This window comes from Columba livia, chromosome 2 (assembly GCF_036013475.1).
Source record: "Columba livia isolate bColLiv1 breed racing homer chromosome 2, bColLiv1.pat.W.v2, whole genome shotgun sequence".
NCBI lineage: Eukaryota > Metazoa > Chordata > Aves > Columbiformes > Columbidae > Columba > Columba livia.
In genome coordinates, this window is record NC_088603.1 from 24,859,241 (window position 1) to 24,884,757 (window position 25,517).

The 25,517-nt window shown below is 38.7% G+C and overlaps 1 protein-coding gene and 1 long non-coding RNA gene across 4 annotated transcripts in view; one reads left to right on the plus strand and one right to left on the minus strand.

Annotated features, from left to right (window-relative positions):
• The window catches only part of CDK14 (cyclin dependent kinase 14), a 319,525-nt gene that overhangs the window by 253,171 nt on the left and 40,837 nt on the right, over positions 1-25,517 (plus strand). The window lies entirely within an intron of this gene.
• LOC110360513 (uncharacterized) lies at positions 910-10,165 on the minus strand. The gene is made up of 2 exons (XR_002416442.2): positions 9,874-10,165; positions 910-4,374 (listed from the first exon to the last, which is right to left on the minus strand). It is a non-coding gene; the product is annotated as an uncharacterized LOC110360513 (long non-coding RNA).

The window sequence follows — 25,517 nt, forward strand, 5'->3', positions numbered from 1 at the left end:
TATGTTCAAGCAGATAATCTGTCTTTGCAGTATAGGTGGTCAATATGAGGAGTGTAAGTTCCTGGCCTTGTAGCCAGGATCAGTGTCACTGACAGGTTGAAAATATTGCAGAAGTTGGTGCCAGCAGATTAAACACTAGATTGCCTTTGATTTGGACTAATTTTTTTCCCCTCTGGTAAGTTATGGTGAGATAAAATATCTCTTGCCAGTCCTGTTGTTAAACTTTGGGGCAAGGACTAAAAATGATTCTTTTAGTAGGTTTGGTAGCCTTGATAGCAGAATCACGTTCTTGATAAAGACAGAGGTATTGTCATGTTAATTAATTTGATCTATACCACTGGATTTACTAGATCCGGTTTTGTTCTTGGATAATTTTCATTCAATACCCTGTCTTTTTAACCCTAGTTATCCAGCAGTGAAATAGTGTGTAATATGACTTCAGATATTCTAGCAGTAGAACAGAACCTGGGACAGGCAGGTGAGTAGAGAGGCTACTTGCTAGTTTGAAGTAAGGGAATGGTGGTTATTATATCATAAAATCATAGAATGGTTTGGGGTGGAAGGGACCTTCAAAGGTCATCTACTTCAGCCCCACTGATATATCACAGCATTAACTCTCTCCTGCCCGTATGCACCACACCAGTGTTTGCTCAGTGGGATTTACCGCTTGACAGACTCTTTCAGATTAGCAGTGTTCCCTGATAGAGCTGTTTTGCCTATTATGCTTCTCTAAATAGTTTCAGACTCACAGTGTTTCACAAAATACCCAAAGTGCAGATTCATTTCATTCAAAAACTTAGGCCTGCCTGGTTTTTTTAAAGTTACGATGGCTTTTTCATGTTGAGTCCATTATACCAGCTTTTTATGGAAGTTCTAGGAGCTGAGAGAAATGCACATGCTGCTCAAAGGTAGTCTCAAAAATAGTTTATATTCTCATGAAGTGTATCTTTACAGTATCAGATATAACTTTCCCTAACGAATTATATTCAGTTTTACTGTTGTATGTTCATGTTCAATTTTTGTAATGTTACAGAGATTCTTTGCCTGACAGGCAGCAACTACTGAAAAACAGAAATGAATTGATTTAGGTCTTGACAGCCTGCCCCAGTTTTCGCACATGCTTTTTGCCAACAAACCATTTAAGATTTTCTAATGTCAGAAATGAGGCTGCCTCAGAGCAGTCTGTTTACATCTTTATTGACAAGCTAATCCCCACTTTTTCTTGGGGCTGTGTCCCTGCAGACATCTCTTCAACCTTGTCTGTTCTAACGTGACGTATCATCCATCTAAAGTAAAGTTAGAATATACCCATCTGTGCTAAAGACCTTTTGTGTGGAAGCTTATGTACAGAATCTCATTTCTCATGTACAGAATCTCCTTTCTGTTGCTTCCAAACAAATGTAATTTTTCATTTATACAATATGCAGTAGAAAGTTTGTATTTGCAAACAAACATGCAAAGTAGCACAAAAGACAACCTTTTGATCGTTCTTACTGAATATCTATATAAGCAGATACAGATGACTTCTTAAAATTCTATATGCAAGCAGAGAGCAGAGCCACGTGTACCCTTGACATACATTGCAGTACTGTTGTGGCTACTCAGCAACAGCTTTAATACAGAATAGCACCTTTAATTGTGTAAGAACTGGAGGCACATAACGAGTATTAAGTTGTGACATGTATACATTATTGATTACAATTTTCTATCCAGCTTGGGACTTTGTTGTGTTGGGTGCTTACAAAGCAATAAAAGATCAGCTCCCAGTTGTAGTATTTGACTTGTAATATAACATAGGGAGCAGCAGATAATACTGGAAGAGTAACAGTACCAAACAGAAGTCCTCTTACTTGTAGAGCATGGAGATGAAACTGGAATAGCAGGGGAGGCAGAAGAAATGTGGACATGAAACGTGGACCTGGGTGAGGAATTGTTAGGATGGGTGGAAACCTTTAAAGAGATGAGACCACCAAGCAAGAGGAAGCAAAAGTCAGTGTGGAGGGTGAAAGGAGTTGGAAGAAAAGACTGCACTTATGATAATGTGAAAAGGAGGTCTGGTGAAAGCTTAATCTGAATAGCAGGTGGCTGTGATTTTACGCAGTAGAGCAGTGACTGGCAAGTAGGATGTTCAGTTAGTAAAATGGATGAGTTAGGAGATGAGTCAGTTATTCTAGCAGAAGACTAGAGTTGCAATAAGCAGGGTAGTAGCATTAAGAAAGCAGTATTTATTATGAGATATTCAGTTAAAGTCTCCATTCACAAGGCTCAGCGAAGCAAAAAGATTCATGAAAAGGCAGAAGAAAAATTACAGTAACTCTCCAGCGCCATGAAGTTAACAGGTAAGTGAGACAAATAGAGGGATGGAAGCAAACCGTACAAGCTGTGAGAATATCAGTAAGCATGTTCAGATAACATCACAGATAGTGAGGATAAAGGAAAATTAAAAGGTACCAATATTGCAAGGAAATAGATCAGATTATGGGAAAAAAAAAAAAAGCCAGAGGCAAACAAACACTTATAGCTTGTCTTCTGGACAAGGCGGGTACATACATGTTTTACCCATCAGCTTGAATTGACTTTGTGCATATATAGAGGTGGTAAGGAACTTAAGAAGGGATGGAATTTTGAAGTATTTCAATATTCACCAGGAAGCCATGAAAGATAAATATTTGTAGATAGTTGCTCTCTAAATCCCTGACATATTTGTGGAGGGGAATGGTTCTGTTTTTAAAATATATTCTATCTATTTCTATACATGTGTATGTTGTAAAGGAATTTATTAGAAGACACACACAAAAAAACTGAACAAGGAAACATCTTCAGCCACCTCCAGACCCTTGATGATGTTGAAGGAAATTCTAGTCTTATTTCATGTGCCTGGTCTTTCCTTCCAAGTGTTTCTAATTTCCTTTTTTCCAGGGGTAGAATATGAAGTAAAATATAAAGTGCCAACAAATAAACTGTGATAGTTGAAGAAATTATCACCTCCTGCTGTTCCCTCCACACACTTCCCAGAAGTTACTGCTCTAATAGTGCACCCACTGATTTAAATCCACCTCTCTTTAGGATTTGGAAAGAAAAAGCACTGGGCTTTGCCCAGGAGTAGCTGAGACACAGGGGAGCATCATCATCTGCCAACTTTGGAAGCAGCAATTTCTGACAGATTGTTGAAGGAGAGAAGCTAAAGGCAGTAACTTTGTAAATGGCTCCATCATCATTTTTTAGAGCTCATCTGCTGCTCTCAGAAATAGTTGTGAGGAACAGCTGAAGAAACTGGTGCATCCCTGAGAATGTCTACTGTCTTTGAAACCTGGTTGCGCTTCAGCTGCCTGTCTGCAGCATAGCTGCTTACAAATCCCCAAAACTCCCTGAAACAGCAGTAACCTAGGACATGTTTCTGAAAACCTAGATAATCCTTGTCAGACACGGACTACTAATAGGGTCTTTGTGGACTACACTGTGTCATTGTCATGGGCTCCAAGAGAGAGACAACACATTATTTCAGTGCCCATGGGGAAAGAGCTGACATTTGGAGTTACCAAGGTCAATCCTGGGACTGCTCCTTACTGGAGAAAATTAGCAAATACGTGGTAATGAGCTCCGTTTTACACAGAAGAATCTGTCAGCAGTGAATTACCTGTGGCCTTTGGGGGAGAAAGAAAAGAAATCTTTTGGCCATAGCCAAGCATCCTTAAAGCTTTGCGATAAAGGAAAACATTTTTATTTTGTGCCTGATGGTTTTCACGGGTATCTTTTTCTTCCCCATGGGCCGGAAGCATCTCTGTGGAAGCATTCCCCATCTCTACACATATTGTTGAGATATATTGTATACTGTGTTCACCCATCTCTACAGATACTGTTTTATGGAGACGAAAATAGAGGAAACCCTAGAGCTGTGTTTTTCATTGGCCAGTGGAATATACAGCTAGAGCTTGTTCCTCTCTAGAGAAGGATGAGTCAAATTTTAATTGAAAAGACAAGGCATTACCTGATACCAGATAGCACACAATGTTTTCTTGTGGTGATTTATAATCCCTGGTTCCCATTGGTGGACCAGAGACAGGAGATGTGTTTCTGGCCTATTGTCTGCTTCCCGGAGCCGTCAGGGACAGCTTCATTCAGGATGGTAACACCGTATGCTTTTAAAGTATTTAACCTGTATTACCATAATGAGATCGCCTGGCTTTCTAAATCTCTTTGACAATTCACTGGAGCAAAACAAAACGTGGTCTTTATTTGTATTGCTTCACCACATGCACATGCATCTGAGCAATCCTGAATTTCACTCTCAGGATGCTGAATTCTTTCTTCTGTGTCCATTTAAGCCAGCAGCTGTCAGTCAAAGGGACGATGGCGCCATTCGGGTCAGCTCAGCTGTGTAAAACAGAATAGAGTTGAAGAGGTGACCATTACCACTATAATGGCAAAAAAGTGCTAGTTACTGATTCGGTTGCTTCTGACCAGGGATGTTCAGCAGCACAGAGTTGTTATGTAAAATTACCTTTTCCTCATTCCTAACCAGAGACGTGACTGTTGTTGCATCTCCATCCAAACAGCTTCATTTTTTTTTGTCATCCTCAGTTTTACATTTACAAATTGTGTGGAAGTGCCTCTTCTGCACTGCTGTGTGGGAACATAATTTTTGCCTGCTTTGCCCTAGTCAAGCTGCAGGGAAGCTGTAGTCCAGCAGTGTATGTTTCCAGCAGTCAGCAATGAAAAGTCATTCTCATTCACATCTCCCCTGCATTTCTCTGTCCTGGGTATCCCAGCATTGCTGAATCACCATGGAAAACCATATACTGTGCTTCTAAGTCTTCATCTTTCCAGCTTCAGGGGATAAAACTGTAGTAATTATAGTGGAAAAAGGCCTGATAAAAGAGAAATTCTGGACTGACTTACTGTGTGTCAGCCAGATTTTGTCATTGTTGATTTAATCAAAAGCTATAAGTAGCCAGTAGTGCTTCATAGGTGTGAGATATTGAATTTCTGTGTAAATCTGGCTTGGGAGAGAAAAGCAGAGTTATGAAAGCACACCAGTTAACAGTTTAATTTTTTAAATGCACTTCTTTTTTTTAATAGATGGATTCAAATAGATGTGTACAAACAGTCATTGTGCTGCTGCAGTTGAAAAGATGGAGGCCTAAACACTGAAGATGGGAGGTTTAAATTTCTCTTGCATCTTTAAGTGCCAGACAATGTCTATACATGAGTGTTGAGGGTCAGTTTAATTATTTAACTAATACTGGATTTGCATAAATTGGCTTTCATGAAAAGGCTAATAAGACACAGTTGTGGTGGGCAGCTGAAAGCAATTTGGGTTTGAGTCCAGTAATGACAGTACTAAACACAGCTGAAATTGTAACATCAGCTTTGTAAAACGTGAAAGAAAACTGCAGGATTCAAGGTATTTTTTGGCTCTATAACACTTTTAGTGCCATTATTTTCCTATGTTAACAACATAATGGTTTTATGAGACTGCTCCAGCTGTGCTTGACTTAATATCAAGGAATAAGATCATCACATTGATAGAATATGCCCTAAATTTAACACACAAGGGAAAAGCTCCAGGCATTGGTCTACATTCTCCTCTTGATATCTAGGAATTTATTATCTTGCTTTTACTAGTCTAGAATGAGTTATGGACTGAATTTTGCCCTCTATTCAGCTATAAAGAAAAGACCCCTGTATTCAGTAAACTGTGCAGAGGCTGAAATGGACTGAGGTGATAGCTGGCCAGCGCAAGGCTGTTTTCATATAAATCCTGCATCTCCCTGAAGTGACACACGGTGACTGAGGATGGAGAAACCATCCCTAGAGAAGTCCATTGTGTCCCCCAGTGTGCCACAGTGAAAGGAACCCACCACCTGATCAGACTTGAAAATGTGTTCCTGTGTCAGTACTGCCATAGCTCGCCTTGTCTGTTCTCATGTGAAATGCACCCTCACTTAATTGCACTTGTTATAAGTAGCAGAATATGCGGTCTCGTGCCTTTTATCATAGAACTCCTTGTTAGGAGCCGGTAACGTAATGCACAGAGATGTGGAAGGTGAATCAGTGAAAGTCTCCTCACAGTCTCGCTAAGCCGGCTGAACACTTGTGCTGAGAGCCTGTCCCATCTGTAGACCAAAAGACCAGGACAGCAACTATGCCTGGAAATAAGTGAGCATGAACAGGATTTCTACAGTGATGGACAGGAGTCTAGGAGGAGAGGTAGTTTAGGAGTTTCTTTAGGGATGAAGGCAGAAGAGGAAAAGAAAGGATGCAGGACAGAAAGGGGAGGACTTTGCATTTAATATTACCTACTGTACTTGGTAGGACAAGTATTACAAACCTCCATGGCTAGGAGAGATTGATGTCTTCCTTGCAATTATATATTCCATGTTATTGTGTGTGAAATTAGTGACTACATACTTACTGGAATGTTTGGTTTTTTTTAAGTTGCAATGTTTCATTGCCAAATCTGCTGCAGAGCTAGCAGAAGAAAAAGGAAGCATTACTGCTATTGCGGATGAACTTTTGTCAAGGGACAAAATATTTTCTTGTACCATTGCGTAGGCTGAAGCCTATTTTTAGTTCATTTGTAATGCATGGCAACTTGCCTTCAGCACTGTGAAGATTCATTTAAAAATAATTTTTAGTGCAGAGGCTTTTAATTTAAGTTACTTAAGCTGTAGGGAAGATGGTATTTGCATGAATGCACGTGCTCAGTTGCAGGGCTGTTTATCTGTCTTTCCAGTTCTCAAATTTAGGAGACAGAAGGTGGAATCCTCTGTGCCATAAGCGCACTGTATTGTATTATTAATATTGGGAGACCAAGCAATTCCCACTAGATGGTCTTTGTGGTCCCTTGATGCTTTGAGAAGTGTCTACGCATGAAAGGCCATTTAAGTTGCAGTGGGCTGATAGTCTGGGATGACATTTGAATGTGGAGAGGACAATGTATAAATGACAAAGACTGGGGGGGCGAGGCAAAGTGGGTCTAAACTCTCCGTATTCTCCCATGGACAGTCACCTCTCCTTTAGGATTATTTCCTCACGTGACTCCTCAGTTAGGCTTTGTCTAAGAGGAAAAGTGGAACCACTGAAGGGGAGAAACTGAGGCTTCCAGACAAAGCAGAGGCTTCCAGTGCTGACACTCGGCCTGAAACCCAGAGAGACAGCAAAGCTAATGAGAGGCATCGCCTCTCGGGCATCATTTGCAGCTTTCAGAATTGGCATGTTACTTTCAGCCAGATCATAAACAAGAAATAAATTTTAGTAATGCCATATACCAGAATTGTTTCCGTGGAGAGCAAGCTTGGTGTTGCTATTTTGAGCCTGTAGTTTACATTGCCTGATTCTCCATGAAACAAAGAAACTAAACCAACCACTGCAAAATTGGCTCTGAAGGCAACAGCCATTAAAGTAAATGTGCACTGAATACTCCTAGTTGTGGGGAGATTCTTGCCTAAAAATGCAGCAATAGTTTACAACTCAGTTAATAAAAATACAGTAATATATTCTGCCCCATAAGTCAGGGTGAGTATGGATGAGTTTCCAACATGCTCCTATTGTTACATTGCTATGAAAAGTCTAAGGAGGAAACGCCCCCAAAATCAGAATAAAATACTAAATTCTCCAATAAAAATACATAATATAGAAGAATAACACTGAAACAGTATCTTCAGATATTTTAAGGAGAAATACTATTGGGTATTTCCATAATTTTGTGGTCTTGTTACAAATTATTAATGTTGTTTTGGAGCATATATGTATTTTGAATTAGTAAGTAGGAGTGATCATTCTCTGCCATTAGTATCTAGCTATCAATTCTGTACAGCATTTTCTGTAACTGTCTTTTGACATTAATGTAAGGACTAATTGTGCATTATATTTTCTCTCATGTATGTTGGAACAATGCAGTCACAGCATGTAATATGGTATAAGCCTTTTTTTCCCTGAAATTTTTACTGTATAAATGCTTTTAATGCTTCATTTGTTCGGTATGCGCATTGCATGTGTATTAAAATCTGGTTAGTTTACAGTCCACCTGCTAAGTTTGATTAAGAACAAAACTAGTTATCTGAAGGCTAAGAAAATCTACATAATTAAATCTGTCCTTGTGTGCTTGAAAGATTAATCAGTAAGGAATCTGTCACATCATAAACCGAACAAAATCAAAACAACTGAGTCATTATCATGACTCTGCTTGGTTTCAGCCCACAAAGTCACATCTAGACTATGTAGATACTGTATTTGTTGTTTTATGTATTGGTGTGCAGATACTTGTACATACAGAGGTGTAAATGCTGCCAGAATTTACCTTAGGTTAAAAATGCTATTTATGGCTTGCATCAACAACAAAAAAATATTCATAATCATCCCTAGGTGAAGACGCTCATTTAACGAGCTTACAGCTCCTAATTAATTCTGTAAAGAACGCCATTTGGCGGAGCAGAATTATGAGGTTTGCATATTGATGGTGGCAGGGAAAAGTATATCTGTTTTCTATTTATGTGGTAAAATTAACTTGTGTTCTCCAGAAAATGGCACATCTCGGAGGTATTGCTCTCAAAATGATCTCAAAGTGGAAAGAAATCAATAATTACAGCACCAGGCGTTCAGTTCTGTCCTAATTTTCCCACCAGTTTTTCAGTGTTTCAGCTGCCTCCGAGACTCAAAGCGCTCTCATTAGGTCGCTGCAGAGGCTGCTTGCGTGCCTGCTCCATCACTCTCTCGCCAGCTTTCTCCCTCGCTCCCCCCATCTCGCTCTCCCTTTTTGTCCCCCTCCTGCCTTGGGAGTGACTGTGAAGATCATTTGCTGGCATGATTGGCAGGTTAGAGGATTCGATCAGATGAGTTCCTCTTAGTGCAGGTCAAAAAGGCTAGTTAGCAGGAGCTGTCGAAAAATGCCAGCAGCATTCGAAATGGGAAATGTCATGACTTCCAGGCAGGGGGTGCCACCTGGAACAGAGAGCCCCCAGCTCATTAGCAAGTTCCAGGATGCAAGCTTAACTGGAGGGAGCAGAGGAGGAAAGATAATACCCAATAGGGAAAATTATTGTGAAGTGGAATTGATTTCATGTATAATTTGTTTATCACTAGAGGGGACAAATGCTGTCCTCCTGACATGTGCGGAGGAGTGTGGACTATGAATGAAGCAATTTAGCATAATCTCCAGGTTGAGCTCTGGGTTTAAAGAATGCCAGCTTCTTTCTTCCCAGCTGTGGAAATGATCAGGTCATGTTGTATTAATTAAACCTGACATACTCTCAAATGGTTTATCTGGGCAATTTTAGCAATTTAACAGAACGTGGTAGATATGAGCTGCATTCATTATTAACGCAGCACAGTGTTTTGTTTTCTGGATGCGGTGGAGCTGGGGTTTTTTTGCAAGCTGCTGTTGTGAAAGGACATGTTTCTGTTGCAAGATGAATTATAACACATCTCATTTTTAATGCTTAGACTGCATAAAATCAGAATGCAATGCCAGTTGCAAACTCATTTCCGGGAAAGTATACACACCCTTAGAAAGTGCAACTTTTAAAACAAATGAAGCATTTAGGTCTTGTGTTTAAATTTAATCTGAAATGAAGACTACAAGGTCTGCTGCATGCCATGGACTTACATAAAATATTAGCCTTACAAAATGCTTACTCTTCTCTGAGACATTCTGCAGTGGTACAATTGCAGGCAAACTCTTAATCCCAGGCAGTTTAGCTAGCCCCTTGCTATTAATGTTGCTAACCATTCATTTGCTTCACTGGTCTGTATTTTCACATAAAAAGCATAGTGCACGTCAGTAGAAATGAATTGCATAGATTCCCCTCCACCCTCCCACCCCGCCATAGTTCTTTTCAGAAGTATTAAGAAAATAAGATGGGATCATGGTACCTTCCAGAGTCTTTTATCGTGGTATCTTTGTGAGGCTTTGAGACTGGCTCTGCTCCTCCTGAAGACAATGGAAAATGCCAGAGACTGCAACGGGAGCAGGGCTGACTCCTTTATCAAAACTAACATAGACACAACAATACCATCTCAGCCTGACTAAATGAGATTTAAAGGCTGCAAGCTGTTCCTGAAGAACTATTTTGAAAACCATATATTTTCTTGTTAAGGAATTTTGTCTTTTATATTTTAAACGTGTACTTCTCAGAAGTTTGCAGCTCATGCTTAAGCAGTCTCTTGGTTGAATGCTGAGGAATGTTTGCTTAGTGTTCGGATCTTTGATGATTTTTTTTTCGTCTATCATTTCCTTCCATCCATCAAAGTTTTAAAGTTGGTAATGTAGTAGCAAGGGTTTGCTTTATTGAGTAACCACAGGCTGCTGAATTTCCCTTTCTCCGCCTAATATGAATCAGAATCAGATTTTTTAAAAGGACTTTCTTAGTAAAAATATTTGTACAGAGACTTACAGATGAGTGTTTTCTGTTTTGTGTTTCCTATAAAAAGCTCAGCATTAGCAGTCTGCAAATTTGCCAAAAAGAAGAGTTACTAAAGCGCTGTAAACACAGGCATTCTTTAGCTTTCATATAACTTTTTAGTGCAGAGTTCTTTCAGATAGGCACTGTGAATATTGGCTGCTGTAGTCTGTGCTAGTGAATGCACAGGCTCAGTCCCTTGCAAAGTTCAATAAATAGAGCAGAATATAAGAATAAAAATGTCCTCTATGCAGATCCCATGTGAGAATTTTTCCCACCTTGGGTAGTTCTCCAGGTGCCCATCTACTATTTAAGTAAAAAATGGGAAATTAGTTTGAAAAGGTCAGAAGCTATTCACTACTCAGTGTCTGCTCTGGTGCTTTGTTTGGTGATATACATATAAATTATTTGAATAGAGTTTGAAAATTAGACTTCTATTCAGAAAAGAGAGCAAGCTCTCTGGGAAATCTCCAAGTCTGTTAGCTCAATGGAATACAGACAAGGGCCAGTAAGCACTGGACAGACAGGCCAGTCTTTAGCCCCGAGTATACTGGAGGGACCTGTGGTGACTTTCACATCTATCTGCATCTGGCAGCCTCTGCTTGAACATGAGCAGAAGGGTATTTTGGCTGTGAAGTCAGGCAAGTGCAGTTAAGTCTTTCCTAGGACTGTGTGTGTCACAAGTTAGTGACCTGCGCAGTCCTAAGTTCATGACCAAAGAAGTTATCACCCAGAATTAGAAGAAAATAGTTGAACAACTAATATTTCCCACATATCTACATTTTCTGGCAAGTAAAAGAAACAGCCTGAAACAGAAGAAGGAACTTAACCATCACCCCTCTATTTCTTTTTTTTAACCAGACAACTTCTGTTTTTTCAAAACTGAGTCAGTGTTTTCTTAGCTTCCCGGAACTTCATAATCCAAAAGAAGAATAGTAGCCAGGAGGAAATTAGTAAATACCTCACTATACCTCAGACTTATTATTCCTGCAGTTGTTTGTCATTCTCTACCCAAAATAAATCCTGGTTTGTTCCTTGATTCTCTAGTGAAGATCAGGCAGGACCAGTTAGTGGGAGAATCGCATACTCATCATCTGCTTTGTACATCTTTGCTTTTCTCCCCCAAATTTCTGAGAAGTCACTGGAACTTGCTAGTGTGCATTCTATGAAGTGACCCATCTTTGTGAATCACTTTTCAATTGAGAAGAAGCTCTGACATATGATCCATATTCCATGTCAGTGAATCCTTTTATCGTTTCTTGTGTGTAAGAACACTTGCTGAATTAATTGCCTGTGTCTCTTTTTGAGGGAGGTGGATGCACAGAGCATGTTGGGAAAATCCAGTGAGGCCTGAGGTCATCTAAACGGCTCTATGTAACATGAGAAGCTGCTGATGAAACATCGTTCAATCAGTAATATTTCAACTTTCATTTTATGTACTATATTTCAAATTAAATAGAGCAGTATAAAATAATCCACAAGCTGACTCTAGGACTGGGCCATGTCATTTTTCTAGTGTGTGTCTGTTGTCCTTGACTTTGATATCATTCACCTTTTAATCTTTTTTCCATCTGCATTGTTAACTATGGGCTGCAGTAAACTGAGATCTCTCTCTCTAAACCCTTTTCTAAGATTTTGCCTCACCGCTTTTTTTTTTTTTTACTAAGTCCTACCGTACATTAAGTATCCCACAAGCTATTTACACATATTACCAAATCTTTGTAGGGGTATGTTTAGATAGATTGAGGCACATTGACCTGACCCTGTCAAAATCCTTGACCGGGAACTCTATGCATAAGTCTCTATTTTTATTTTCTTAGCAGATGCAGCATTGCTTTTAGATCATTAAGCCTTGCCATATTTCCTCAGAGAACTTAAAAGCTGAGACTTTCAGAATTGTCAAGTCCTGGACTTGCTTTCTTGTGTAGGCTGTACTCATCACTCCCTAAAATCATCTCCAAACCTCACTGTTGTCTGGGAAACTACTGTATCAGCTTGTGTGGTATCAAAAGTAGGAGCATTACTAAGAAGTCACAGCATTGCTTATGTCACCATATTCAGGACATAGTCATCTCTCCTGCCAGACTCCTAAATGCAGGGTAGAGAGCCTGCAGCACACCTGGGGATTTATAAAGGCATTTGAAATGTACCTTAGTGGAGCAGAGTGATTTAGAAACCTAATTTTCTCTCTGTGAGTTACTGTGAAAGGCAGAGAATAAAGGTGACGCAGTCTGGATGCATGGGTGCTTAAAGCATAAGAGGTAGAAAAAAAACATCTCCAGCTGCAGGACTGTAGGAAGCAATGCTGCTCAGGAGCAGCTAGAATGCTGCAGACAGAAAAGCAGGAGCTCTACCAGGTGAAATCTCCACAGCTTCTTATCTATTTTGTGTTGCTCATGTATTTTATCTGCATGAAAACAAGCATAGTTTCTTGCTAACATTGTGAAAACATCAAAAATTTCAGCTTTTATCTATTGAGAGAAACTTTTACTGGGTGCTCTGAATTTCTGTTGTTAATCCACTGTGTGTTGTGAACTTGATAATTCACAGAAGTTGAACAAACAACTTCTCACCTAAACTTCCTCTCCTAAGAAAATAAAAACATCAGACTGTGATGATCAAGTAGTTGACTATCTTGATTTGATTACCATATGCAACAGCTTGCCAGCTTGGCTCTTAGTGTGCTTTTGCCTGCCATGACAAACCACATTGATCCACAAATTTGGTATGGTCTAGAAATAAAGGGAGGGGAAAATGATTTTAGAAGCATTTTACCCAGCTTAGTCTTTAAGATTCATTCTTTAAAATGTGGCTGTACTCTAGTGTTTGAAGAAAAAAAATGCAAATCTTTTTATTCTATACTGTTCTACAAGTTTAAAGCAAATGTAGTATAAGGGTATGTGCTAAAGGTAGGTGTATGCTACTGAAAAGTGAAACTAGAATCATTAGTATGTGAACATAAGTAAAATGAGTGGTTCCATGACGTTATTGTCTGACACTTTGCACCCTTTCTCCCTTATCTCTGTCTTTGTTTATTCACTTTGTTTCTTATATTACGCCTGAAACCTTGAATGTAAATTCTATAGATTGTGGATTTTACTCACCTTATTCTTGGAATGTCTGCCACATAATCATAAGGAACCTCAGTCCTATGTTTGCCTCTTTTGCCACAGTTGCTGAATTTGCAATGTTAACCCCCCGCCCCAACACACACCCCCCTCCCAGCCACATCACGGATTCTTTGCAGAAGCCAGTGATTTCTTTGCTCTTGGTGCATGTCCAAGTGGAAAGGAGATTGGAATGTGAAGAGGTTTAGCTTTGTTGTCATTTGCTTTGTATATGGACTACACACATTTATGATGAATAGGTATTCTATATGTCTCAAACTTTCTGAAAAGCAAAAGAATTCCAGCAAAGTCAGTAAGTAAACGGAGAGTGCTGTCAGCCCTTCCTTCATTTAACCTAAACCAGAAAACAGATAAGGGCAGACTTGAGGTCACATTTTGCCTTTTAAGGTAAATAATCCATGTCAGCTTCCCAAGACATTCCCAAGACATCTCAAGAGAAACAACTGAGGTCTGTGTATAGGGCTGGATCCCCCAGTCCTTCTTCCTGTGTGAACCTCTGCTGCACACGGTGGGACTCGGTCTGTGCGTGTGTTGTGGGGAGGGGGCATGAGTAAAGAGCATTATGTCTGCATAACTCTTGGAGATTTTGGGTCGATCAAATAAATAAATACTCTGGTGCTAATGGAAACAGAGATCATGTATCACCATATCTAAGGAATTAGAAATGTATATTCATGACTCCTTGTTACCCAAATAGGATGTCCGTCATTCTGTATTAATGACATAGCTATATTCTACTCATTTCATTTGTCTTTGTGTTTTACCCAGCTGAATAGCTCAGTGCTGCCGTGGGGTCCTGTATCGTATGGCAGACTTTGCCTTTTGAACTGCCTACATCACAGTTTTCTGCAGCTCCCTATCTCCACTGTCATTCCTTTTCTTTACTCCAAATGTTTCCAGGGAGGAGGAAAAGAAAGAAAGAAAATATATTTAAAAAAAAAAAAAAAAAAAAAGGGGAGAAAGAGACTGCTGTGGAAAAATAAAAGTTTAAAAGAAAACCAGAATGAATGCTTCACTTGTTGGCTTTTAGCACAATTACCATACCTTAGGAAATATGCAGGGAATAGTTAATTATGACTAAATGAGCTCCTTTTAGAGTTCGTGGCAGGCCCCAGCATCCAACTGTCAGTGTTGTGAAAGATACTGAATTGAAGGCTGGTCTCCCTGTCAGCCGGTGGGATGGTCTGCTGGAGTAAAATAGACAGTGAAAAGATAGCTGGGTTAGAGTAGCCTCAGCAAGGGAAGCATGCAGAGCATTTGCATACTTCTCCTGCAAAGGGGGTTTAATCCAAAGAAAGGAGGAGATTTTGGTATTGTCAGCCAAGGCTTTGTTCAGGGTGAAGAGCAGAAGGAAATCTGATGAAGGGGCCTTTCTGAAGCCCTTGCTCACAGACTGGAGGTTGGTCTACTAAAGTTATGTACTTTCGTATTGTTTACACACTATTGTCTGTTTGAAGATTCTCTAAACTGAAAGACTCAAAGTATTCCTCTTTGCTAACACAAAAGCAGGGAATTACTTACACTGCAGAACTGAACAAGTTCTTTTCATTATCTGCGCAAAATACCCTAAAGTTCTTTCTTTGGTCTAGACAAAGTTCCCTGATACTTCTCGGTCGAACTCATATATCACAAAATGTTTTCAGACTAGGAGAAAAACAAGAGAATTGTGTTCTCAAAGTTGAGAGAGCAGAAAAATCAGGTACCCTTCAGGCTTAACTCAGCCAAATTCTTGCTGCTTCTTCCAAAACAACTCTTTGTTAATCAAATAGACAGTTTCCTGCCAACTAAAAACAGTGTTTTGAAATTTAGTTGAGATAAAGGATTGTGCCTTTACTAAGATCTCTTCTGCACTTTGTGATATTTTCTCACCTGAGAGATGAGCCCCTAACTAAACCTCTTTTGTAGATAGTTTGTAGCAGAACCAGTCCATTCTTACAACTTTTCCAGATTAAAAAATGTGACTTGTTTTTCAAAAACAAAACCTATTTAAAAGTGTTTGCAAGCAAATAGCTCCTCTTTGGAATGACTATCCACTTACAGGTTATACTACCACATTCCAAGCTTTTCACATGGGAAAAAGTGCATCATCTCAGGAATATAATTAATGTTTAAGGACCAAATAGGCCATCTAACAATGTAGCACCTGAAATAGATGGCTTTAGCTTTTTATTGCTGTAATTTTTTTGTGATTACTTTAATCTTAAAGGTTTTAGATAATATTTAATTATTTATGTGGATCACAGTAAAGATCATGTTACTTGTGGAAATAGTTTATATATTATAATTTTTTTCTATAAATATGTCTGTACATATTTAGTTAGCTCATTTTCTTATCAACTTTGTAGTTAACAGTCATTGTAAAGCAAAGTATGTTTCCTTGACATGCTTTGAGGGTGCAAGGGACGGCAAATTTTCTGAATTTGCTATAATAAAAATAAGTACTCTCTTTAAGGCTTGGCCAAATTCTGGGAAAGAACATGAAACAATTTCTAAGATACCAAAGAATATGAGGTTGGATATATTTGCGTTCACTCTGCAGTTGTTTAATAGTTACAATTAAGGAAAGAAATTATAATCCTTTTAGTATTAATAAATGACTGTGCATATGATGCAATTTGAAGCTCAGTTATACATGCTCTAACTTGTTTGGCGTTTTTTTTTAGCCTCAGATGCTTCCTTATGCTCACCCAGAGACAGACATCGGTGTTTCAGCTTAGTTTTTGTTCAGCTGTGACAAATGTGAATCATGAAATACTTAATCATCCGCTCGCCTTGTTTGCTCCCACATGGTTGCCATAAAACCTCACAGAAACACGTGGCAGAAGCCGGTCTGGGAGGGATGGGCCACAGGGCACTGGGGCACCTCTGGTCTTCAGACTGTTGATGCAGCTTAAAAATCAAGTGCCAGAAAGGGGAGGTGGTTGATGGAAAATGTGCTGTGTCCATTTGCTTGCTGAGCATTATCTGCCATCTGGACTCAAGAAAAGCCTGATTGAATTTCAGCATCTCCCTTTCTCTTCCACCCTAGAGAAAACTGGAAGAGGAGATCAAATTTTGGCCAAAATGGGAGCTGCATTGGGGCATCAGCTGGCACTCAATGTGCAGTTAACGCCTTCTTTTATTAGTTTAATTTATGCCTTAAAGTGTTTATATTTTTCCAGCTGATGTGAGTAGTAGGAAATAGGGTACGGTGTGTTACAAGGGTTATTCACCAAATGGTATTTACTGCTGGGAAGCATAGCAGCGCCACCTTTAAAATAGGTTTTGCCTCTCTACAGAGACAGATAGGTTGAGTCTGGCTGGGGTATAATGCACTGTGCAATTTCCTAACGGTTACTTTTATATGAACTAATAAGTTTTTATTGCTTCATAAGAAAATTATAACATCGTCCTACAGTTTTTACCTCCTCAAGGAAATAAACTCCTGTGACTTTCTCACGTGCTGGCCAGCTTTGTGCAGCCTTCCCTGGCTATAAAGAACTCATAGTCCAAAACACAGGGTTGGGAAAACAAAGGACGGACCATGGCAGTAATAAACATGTCATTTAAACCTTACAGGAAAATGAATGTGGTTTATTCAAACATCCCTTCTAAAGAACAGCTAATGATAATATTTTAGTAACACAGGGGGAGATCTTCTAACGCTCCCATTCCTGGGCTCTGTTCCCACTGAAGCCAGTAGGAGCTGCACGTACAGTTCCAGAGGGTTCATGTCTCAAATTCTATCTCATATGAAGTTGAATAGTTTTAAAAAGTAGGAACCAGGCTCAGTCCAAGGCTTACAGTCTGCATATAGTGCAGTAATGTTTTCACTTTTCATCTCTTCCTTTTTGTTTCGCCGTAACGGTGCAATCCCCAATTAGAAATGACCCTTTGTTAGCAGAGTCGACGACGCCTCGTCCTGGTTTGCGTTTTTCCTGTGAGAAGCGTGTCAGAATTTGGGGGAACTAAATATCCTCCTTTGTTGGCGAGCTTGTCAAGCACCGCGCCGTGTTCGCTTTCCCACCAGGAAGGTCAGGCCGCTGGGGGGCCGCGCTATTTTCTGCAATGATCCCCACTGTCTGTCCATGCTGTCTGACAGATTGAAACAGTTGTCTGTGTCACCGCTTTCAATGCTTTTTAAATGCTTCACTTTCCATGAAAGACGTAAAATATGTAGGCAGTGGCGGGGGGGGGAATGTAAAAGGAACTGTACTTTTTCCTGTGTAAAGAAGTATTGGGTTTTCTTTTCTAAAGTAAAATTAATTTTGGTTAAAATATGTTAATAAGCTGACTTAGGAAAAAGAAAAGAGTCGATCTGGAAGAATGGGTGAGTCGCAGTTTATATATTCTATTTCTGAAACCTTGTTTTAAAATGAGGGTATTAAAATTAGTAAACACACATTCATTCAGTAGTTAAAGTGAAAGAGTAAGAGGGTTTTGTTCACTTATATTCCAGTTTAATATATTTTGATCTGAGGTATGTATAAAGCCTGAAGAAATTGGTACTGTGCTGAGCCTTCAATACTCTCCAGATAATTGAACTAATTAAATCTTTACCAACATTAACACAACTCCAGCAATCCTAGGACAGTGGTTAATTATTGCATGAACATGGCAAGCTTAAACTAAACAGATGAAAATAGAGTCCTGTGGAATGGGTATTGAGTTTATTCTTTATTCATCTTTTGATAAGGTTTAATTAAAACTGCCTCTCTCCATTGTGGTGAGAATGAATGTGCTTGTTTTCTTAGTGAAAGCCAAATTATTCACTTCAGCCATGGTTCAATAATCAAAGCCTTTGCAAAGTTTTGGGTTATATTGTAGCTGTGGAGATATAATTGCTGCAATTCTCTATGAAGGCTTTATCTTTTTATTACATTTTCTTTTTTTTTTTTCCATTTTTTTAGAAAGAAAATTAGAGCATCCATTTTCTGCTGCACTATTTTAATGTTTTAAGCAGGGCATTTTTGTAAACAAGGAGTGAGCTGTTGAACATAAAATTTAAAACAAATGACTTTTTTATAACCGGAATGCAAAAATTCCTTTAAAAACACATCTAAATTCCAGTCTTTTAGAATAACACACAAAGTAAAATTTAAGCATACATCAAAAGCCATCCTTATCAACTGTTGAATATTAATAAAGGAATGGTTATTTCTTTTTATGACAGTAACGGTAGGGTGATTATGGTGACTCACCATGCTTGTACATTAGCTAATTACTCACTAGGCAAAATGTGTTGAAAGAAGGGATGCCGGCTCATAATGTTAGAAGATGCAACTTTGTAAGGTTGCTAGAGCTACCTAACCATGTGTACGAAGTGCAAACTGCGGCACCAGTGTTATGATGGAGAAAACAAATCCTTGGAAATCATGAGAAATTTTGCTTGAGAGCAATGGAGTACAGCTGAAGGAAAATGAGACCAGGTATGCATGCACGCAGGCGGGATTCGTGTGTGTTGCCATGGACTTGCCTTTCCACTTGGAAAGCTCTAAGCTGTAGAATTTGGTTTTGGTTTTTAAGTATAAGCTCCTCTTGCAAATCCACATACATTCATTGAGAAGTGAGACAGCAAGTAAGAAATGGATCACTGTTCATTTAAAAAAAAGTTCACTGCTCTCCTTTCATACATTTCTGCAGGCAGCTTAGATGGACCACCAAAAGGTCATCAGAAAAGCTGCACAATTTTATTTATATTCTGATTGCTCATTCTGGCATGTTTTGGAATAACATCATGGCAGAACCCTGAATTCCTGTCAAACTTCTGCTTTTCTATTTACAAAATATTAATTTCATTTTCTGTGATTTATCATAAACAACCATGATATTGTTCTGTCTTGGGCTCATGTTGTCATGAGGAGTTTCCAGGCTGGCACAGTGATTTTGATTTAAGGGAGGAAAAACTGCTTTTGTTTTGTTTATTATTTCATTGTTTCTCTTACAGTGAATTTCACTGGATAATAAAAAAATCTAAGACTATGAGTCAAATCCTGTGTCTCTTGAACGTGGAGCTGGACTTAACTGGTAATTCTTCCTCCATTTGAGTGATACTCTGAAGCACACGTGGTGCATGTCAAGCAAATCCAGAGCTACAGATTGAGAGAAACGCAGTACCTGTGCTCTTTGCCCTGAAGTGATAGCATTTGTGTCCCAGCTATCCTCTGTAAAGATTCTATAAGTGCAGCCATTTATCCAGGCTTTATATTGAAGTTAAGATTTGCTTTGTTTCTTGAGGTATGGGAATGTCCCTCAGCCTGGAAGAGGGGGAACACCATGTGTCAGCTTTGGCTTGAGTGTGTGCACATAGTCATGCATCTTCTAATGGTGAAAGTTGTGTTCTACTTTCCTGCTGACAGAGTAGAAAATTCATTAGAAATCCCAACAAAATATATTAAATTAGGTCATCCTCTTGAAGTTTTTTTCTAAATGGAGCTTAACAATTTTCTGAAATTTATATTTATTTGGCATAAAGGAAGTAGATATGGCAGAACTGTTATTTTTTTCTGAGCTCTTCTGCTACATTTTTTCTTTCAAAGCACTGGAAGTCTGGTGTTCTAGGAAATAGGTTTCCTAATAATTTTCCGGGGTTTAATGTATTTTTGCATGGATTTCACTCTATTAGGGTTCTGTACATTTATTGCATGTAAAAATTTTACAACATTTATTACAATTAGGCTGTGGTTCCACATGCATTGCGATGGGATCTGCACACTCCTGCTTTCCCAGCAGCACAAATTTTATCTGGACCAAGAATGGACACCTGATCTCGTTTATAGAGAGTGCAGTGGCTTCATGCTGGTTCCTGGGGAAACACCATAAAACTTGTTGGTTCAAAGTTAACCCATCAGACTTATTTTTTTAATCAGGTTTAAAACAACAGAGTTAGATTGTACTGGGTGAGCATGATTTTTACTCAGTCATAGGAGCTTTAAAGCTGGATTTGTAGCCTTGTCACACATAATTCTGTCAATCAGATTTTCCTGGGCTCTTAACGAAACAATTATCTTCTAATATTTGGTTACATTAAAATAATTTTGCTGCATGATTTGTTTTTAAATGGTGATAGAAATCTTGAATCAGATAGGAAAAACCTGATGTCCTGGAAATGAGAAAGGGTGTCTGATTAGGGTTGCTGAAAAAAAATGCTTGCTCAAGAGATGGTAATCTAATCTGAGTGGATTGAAAGATTTGAAAATGTCTTCTTTAAATGTGAAGAGTTTGTTGCATGTCAATTATTTACTAATTCACATGGTTTAATACCCATTAGGATCTTTGAATATGGACTATACTGCACTGTGACAGCTTTGCATGTCATCCCTGCAGATGTCTCAGTTTAGTGAGATTCTTAAGCACTTGGCTAACACCAGGCATACACCAAAATGTGTATGCAGATGTTTATTAAAGAGCTTCCCAACCCTTCCCCAGTAGCCATTAGGTAAAAGGTACCTTCTGAGGTACAAGAGGACAGACTGAATTATCATGACTTTTGACTGCATTAATTCATTTTGACATTATGTGATTTTTTTGTCAAATGATGAGACTTCTTCATGTTTCTTAAAATTGCTAAGTAAGCAAGAATAATTCTGCTTGCTTCCTTGCTTTTTTATTTGGCATAAAATCTACAGGAGTGCAAAAAGGTGATTTCCCTAAAAGCAGACCCATGTATAATTTACAGGGCTACCACAAAGAAATACTAATGACTTACACGTGCCTTACTATTATTAACTTGCCTCCAGCCACAACATTTACATGGTAATAAGTTGTCATCTTTATGCTATCAACTACTACTTGATCCAATTCAATCTCATATTTTCTTTTCTTTATAGTTACTATGTCATGATGATCAGTCATTGTGTTTGCTGTCAACTTTGTTATTCCTTCTTCTTAGCAAATTCTTCATGATCTTCAGAATGTGGCTGGTCATTTGCCTGAAGTGGAAAACAAGGTTTTGACATCGCAGTATTTAAAAATTTGCCACATTTTTGCCTCTAGAACTTTTGGGCTTTCTTTAGGAATGTTCTCTGTATTATAGAAGAGCAATCTCATTATTTTACATTTTAAGATTTGGCTCCCATGGAGCAGAACAAGGCTAAGTTCAGTTACACTAAGTACCATGCAATCCTATATTTAATAATATTCTTTCTTGAAAGATCTGGAGTAATTATTGAATTGCTGTATCTTATAAAAAATTCTACATGCCCTATGCAGACAGATAGGAAAATAGCATGTAGATAAAAAGAATATTGCTTTAGGAGAAATGTTAATTAATGCACAATTGCAGACAACCCCATGAATGCATATTATTCACAGATTTCACATTTTTATGAAGAACTAAAAACTGAAACAGAAGTAAATAACTAGCATTTATTGAACTTTCTTTCCTCTAACTATTTGACCAGTGCAACAAAAATATAACCAAATGAATCACTTTTTTAGGCTACAAAATGTTGTTTCTATGTCTCCAATGTAAAGACTCTACTCACTTCCTTATCTCCTTCCACAAAAGGAGTCGAGGTCCAAGCTTCTGTGTTGATGCGAAGAACTGTTGTGATGAGCAGGAGAGGTGGCTGAGGGGAGGAATTCAGTCCCTTTCTTGAGAACACTGTCAGAAATGTCTGTGTATCTATAGATGACAAAGTAGCCCAGTCTGTTTCAATGGCTACATTAAGCAGGCTGTGTTCACTGTTTTAACTGTCTTGGACTTGATCCTGCAAACCAGGAAAGAGGAAGTGAGGCCGTTTTAGAAAAGTTCAAGAACCATAAGCCAATAACAAATGAAAATGTGTACAAAGCTTGACTAAAACCAGAATATACAAACATGCCTCTGATTAACTCATTACAAAGGGTCACAATTAGAAAGACACACTCTATTGCTTCCAGTCTTTACCAATGAGTATATCTAATGGGCCAGTAAAATAATACTAAAAATGCTTCAGGAAAGCTTGTGGTTTTGCCCCCAGAAAATACCAAGAATGCGTGGCTCTCAGTCTGAAGAATGGCCTTGCCAATTATGCACAGAGCATTAGTTATGTAAAGACCATTGCTGGAAAAGAGAAAAAAAAAACAACAAAAAAACAAGTAAAGGGAAGATTCCCATGCAAATGGTGATGCATTTCATTCATGGAAGAGCTGAGTAGTTGAAAATTATCTGGCAGCTATCTCCGATTACCATCACCAAGGGGCAAAATCTATTAGAGATAAGCAACTATAATGAGAGAAGAAAATACATAGAAAGGAAATGACCTTGTGATATACTTGGATGCAGAGTAGACCTTAACAGAGGAACAGGGCAAAACAGCCTTTTAAATTCAGAAGCAGAGGAGACATGTATCTGGCATTCTGTGAAGCATGCTTGACAGAGGACTTCTTAAAAGACAAGGCTGGATAGCTTACTGTCACATGAAACTTAGTGTACAGATTTGTCTGAATGCTTTGGCAATGAAGGGGTTCAAAAGATTGTCTGAGTATAGATAAACTATGTTCTTCAACACAGCTTGAAACCTTCCACTAATTTTTCACTGGTCCTCAAGCCAAGAACACCCCCATCCCCTACCAAATCTGCAGACATAATTTCCTTAATGAAAGGAATTCAGAAGTGGGAGTTAAACCTTTCCGTGTTCCTTTGGGTTTTATACAATCTTTCATCATCCCAAGGAAATCAAGTACTCTAAGTGAAGAATCAAATCTCAAAGCACTGCACGAGTAAATGAAATCTCTTTTGCACACTAGGGACCCTTTCATCATAGTTTTGTGTTTCGGGGAATTTCACAACCTTTACTTGAGGGAAACAAATATTCAAATCCCAGTTAGACCAGAATAGAGGAAATATGCCAGGTTCAATTACCAGTGGAGTTATCAGCCTTTGAGATTTTTCTCCATTTGTATCTTCACCATCTTTTTCATGAAGTTCCGCATAAGCTGTTCCTGGCATGTGGGAGCACAGAAGGGGACTGACCACTTTAAAACTTATCAGAAGAAGGGATCTGCTCTAAGTCTCAGAAAGTGCTGAAGTCCTGAGCAGCATGTTTCAGGTAGGGTCTGACACTGATGGTTTTAAAAATCTTCATTCCTATTAATTTTCTGGATGTGAAAATCCACCTGGATTTACAGATACATATAGTCAATCTTTTTGAAGACAGTGAATTTGCAAGAAGCATTTATCAATTTTTTTATTATTATTTTGTGTTAGATAAAATGTATGAAATCTACTTAGTGTCGCATGTCCTTCACACTCAAAGAATAATAGGAGAGAAATTATTATCCATTAAAAACAAAATCAAATGAGCAGAAATGACTTTGGAGATACTTCATACATATAGAAATGCCACAAGATAAGTGGTGACATCCCTGGATATGTAACATCTATGGATGGTTATGATGATGACCAAGGAACAAATGAGACAGTATAGACTGTATTTTCTGTGGTTCCTCTGTCGTTTGGAGCTGGTGCAATGTAACAGTATTTTGCTCACTGTGGCATGGACTACGGATTTTCTGGCTGTTTGCAGCTCTGCGTAATCTGCTGACTGCATGTGGATAGATTTGACATTTTCAAGTAAGTATCATTCTAGATTCTGTGTAGCTTCAGGGGCTTCTGACATATTTTATCTATTTCTTTGTCCTTGGAGACTGATAGATGGGAATGTGATTAGCTTCCATGCTTATTAGCTCTCATGCTAAACCTGCCCCCAGTCTCTTAACATTTTTTGAATACCCTCTGCAGAAGAGCTTGCAGCTAGCCTTAGTGTACTGTGTCCTTTTTTCTGAGGCACTAAGTACTGTAGTATTGGTTGTCCTGTTTCCTCCTCTCTGGTCTCTACTGTGGCTTCCTCTGATAGGTGACGTGGACTTTTTCACAATCTCGAGCTCCACCTCTGTACACAAAGAGAAATGCATTGGGAGAAAAAGTTGACAGTTGCTGAAAATTGCAAAGAATGTTTCTACTCAACATTTTTTTTGCTTTTGGTGGATATAACAGGACTCAGATTTTTTAAAAAAATAATACAAGGATTGAATTAAATCACTGATATTGCCTGCTTTAAAGAAGTAAAAGCATCTTCTCAAGAAATCAGCTGTGCAGCACAGTGGGAGTGTAAACCCAGTCTTCATTTGTGTAAGAAATGTGGGTTCTGATTCTCCTGATACTTACTGCAGGACAGGGAGGAAAAGCTCTACTGCAGTCAGTGAAGTTTCACCAGTTTAAAAATAACATGAGGTGAGAAAAGAATCAAGCCCTAGGGCATTTCAGAGCTATGTGCTGAATCACTGAATCATAGAAAATAGGGCAGGAAGAGCCTTGAGAGGTCATCTCGTCTATCCTGCCTTCCCCAAGGCAGGATCAGCTGTATCTGTGTTATTCTGACAGATGTTTGACTAACCTGTTTTTAAAAACATCCAATAATAGTGATTCCACCACCTCCCCCAGGCAGCCTGTTCCAGAGCTTTGCTGTCCTTCCTGTTAGACTCCAAGCTTGGCTGCTCCTGCTGTGATTCAAGTCCATAGTTACTTCTTTTTACCACAGACACAGAGAATAGTTGAGTTTGCAAAAGCCGTTTAAAATATATAAACACCGCAGTCCTCTGTAGATTATAAAGCAACTTTTTTTTTTTTTTAAATCTTGATAAAGTATTTTGACTTTTTGAACTCTATAGGACAGAGATGGAGGACAGATTATATGTTTGGAATTTAGCAGAGAAAGACACTGAGAAGTGAAGCTACAAATGAAGAGGCAAATTTCCACCCAGCAGTGAGATGGGTGACATTGTTTGGACAAATGAGTGGATGCTGTTCTGGTAGAAGAAATAGTGTAACAATACAGACCTATAGTAAAGTCACCATTTTCAAGGGTGTTCGTATCAGGAGAGAATTAGACGGGTTTTAGCAAACAACTTACATAGGTCGGTAGGATTATATTCAGCACTGCTCTAAATCCCTCTGTGATGACTGTCCTCTAAATCAAGGCCATTATTTCATATTAGTATTACTAATTAATAGTGATTCTCCACC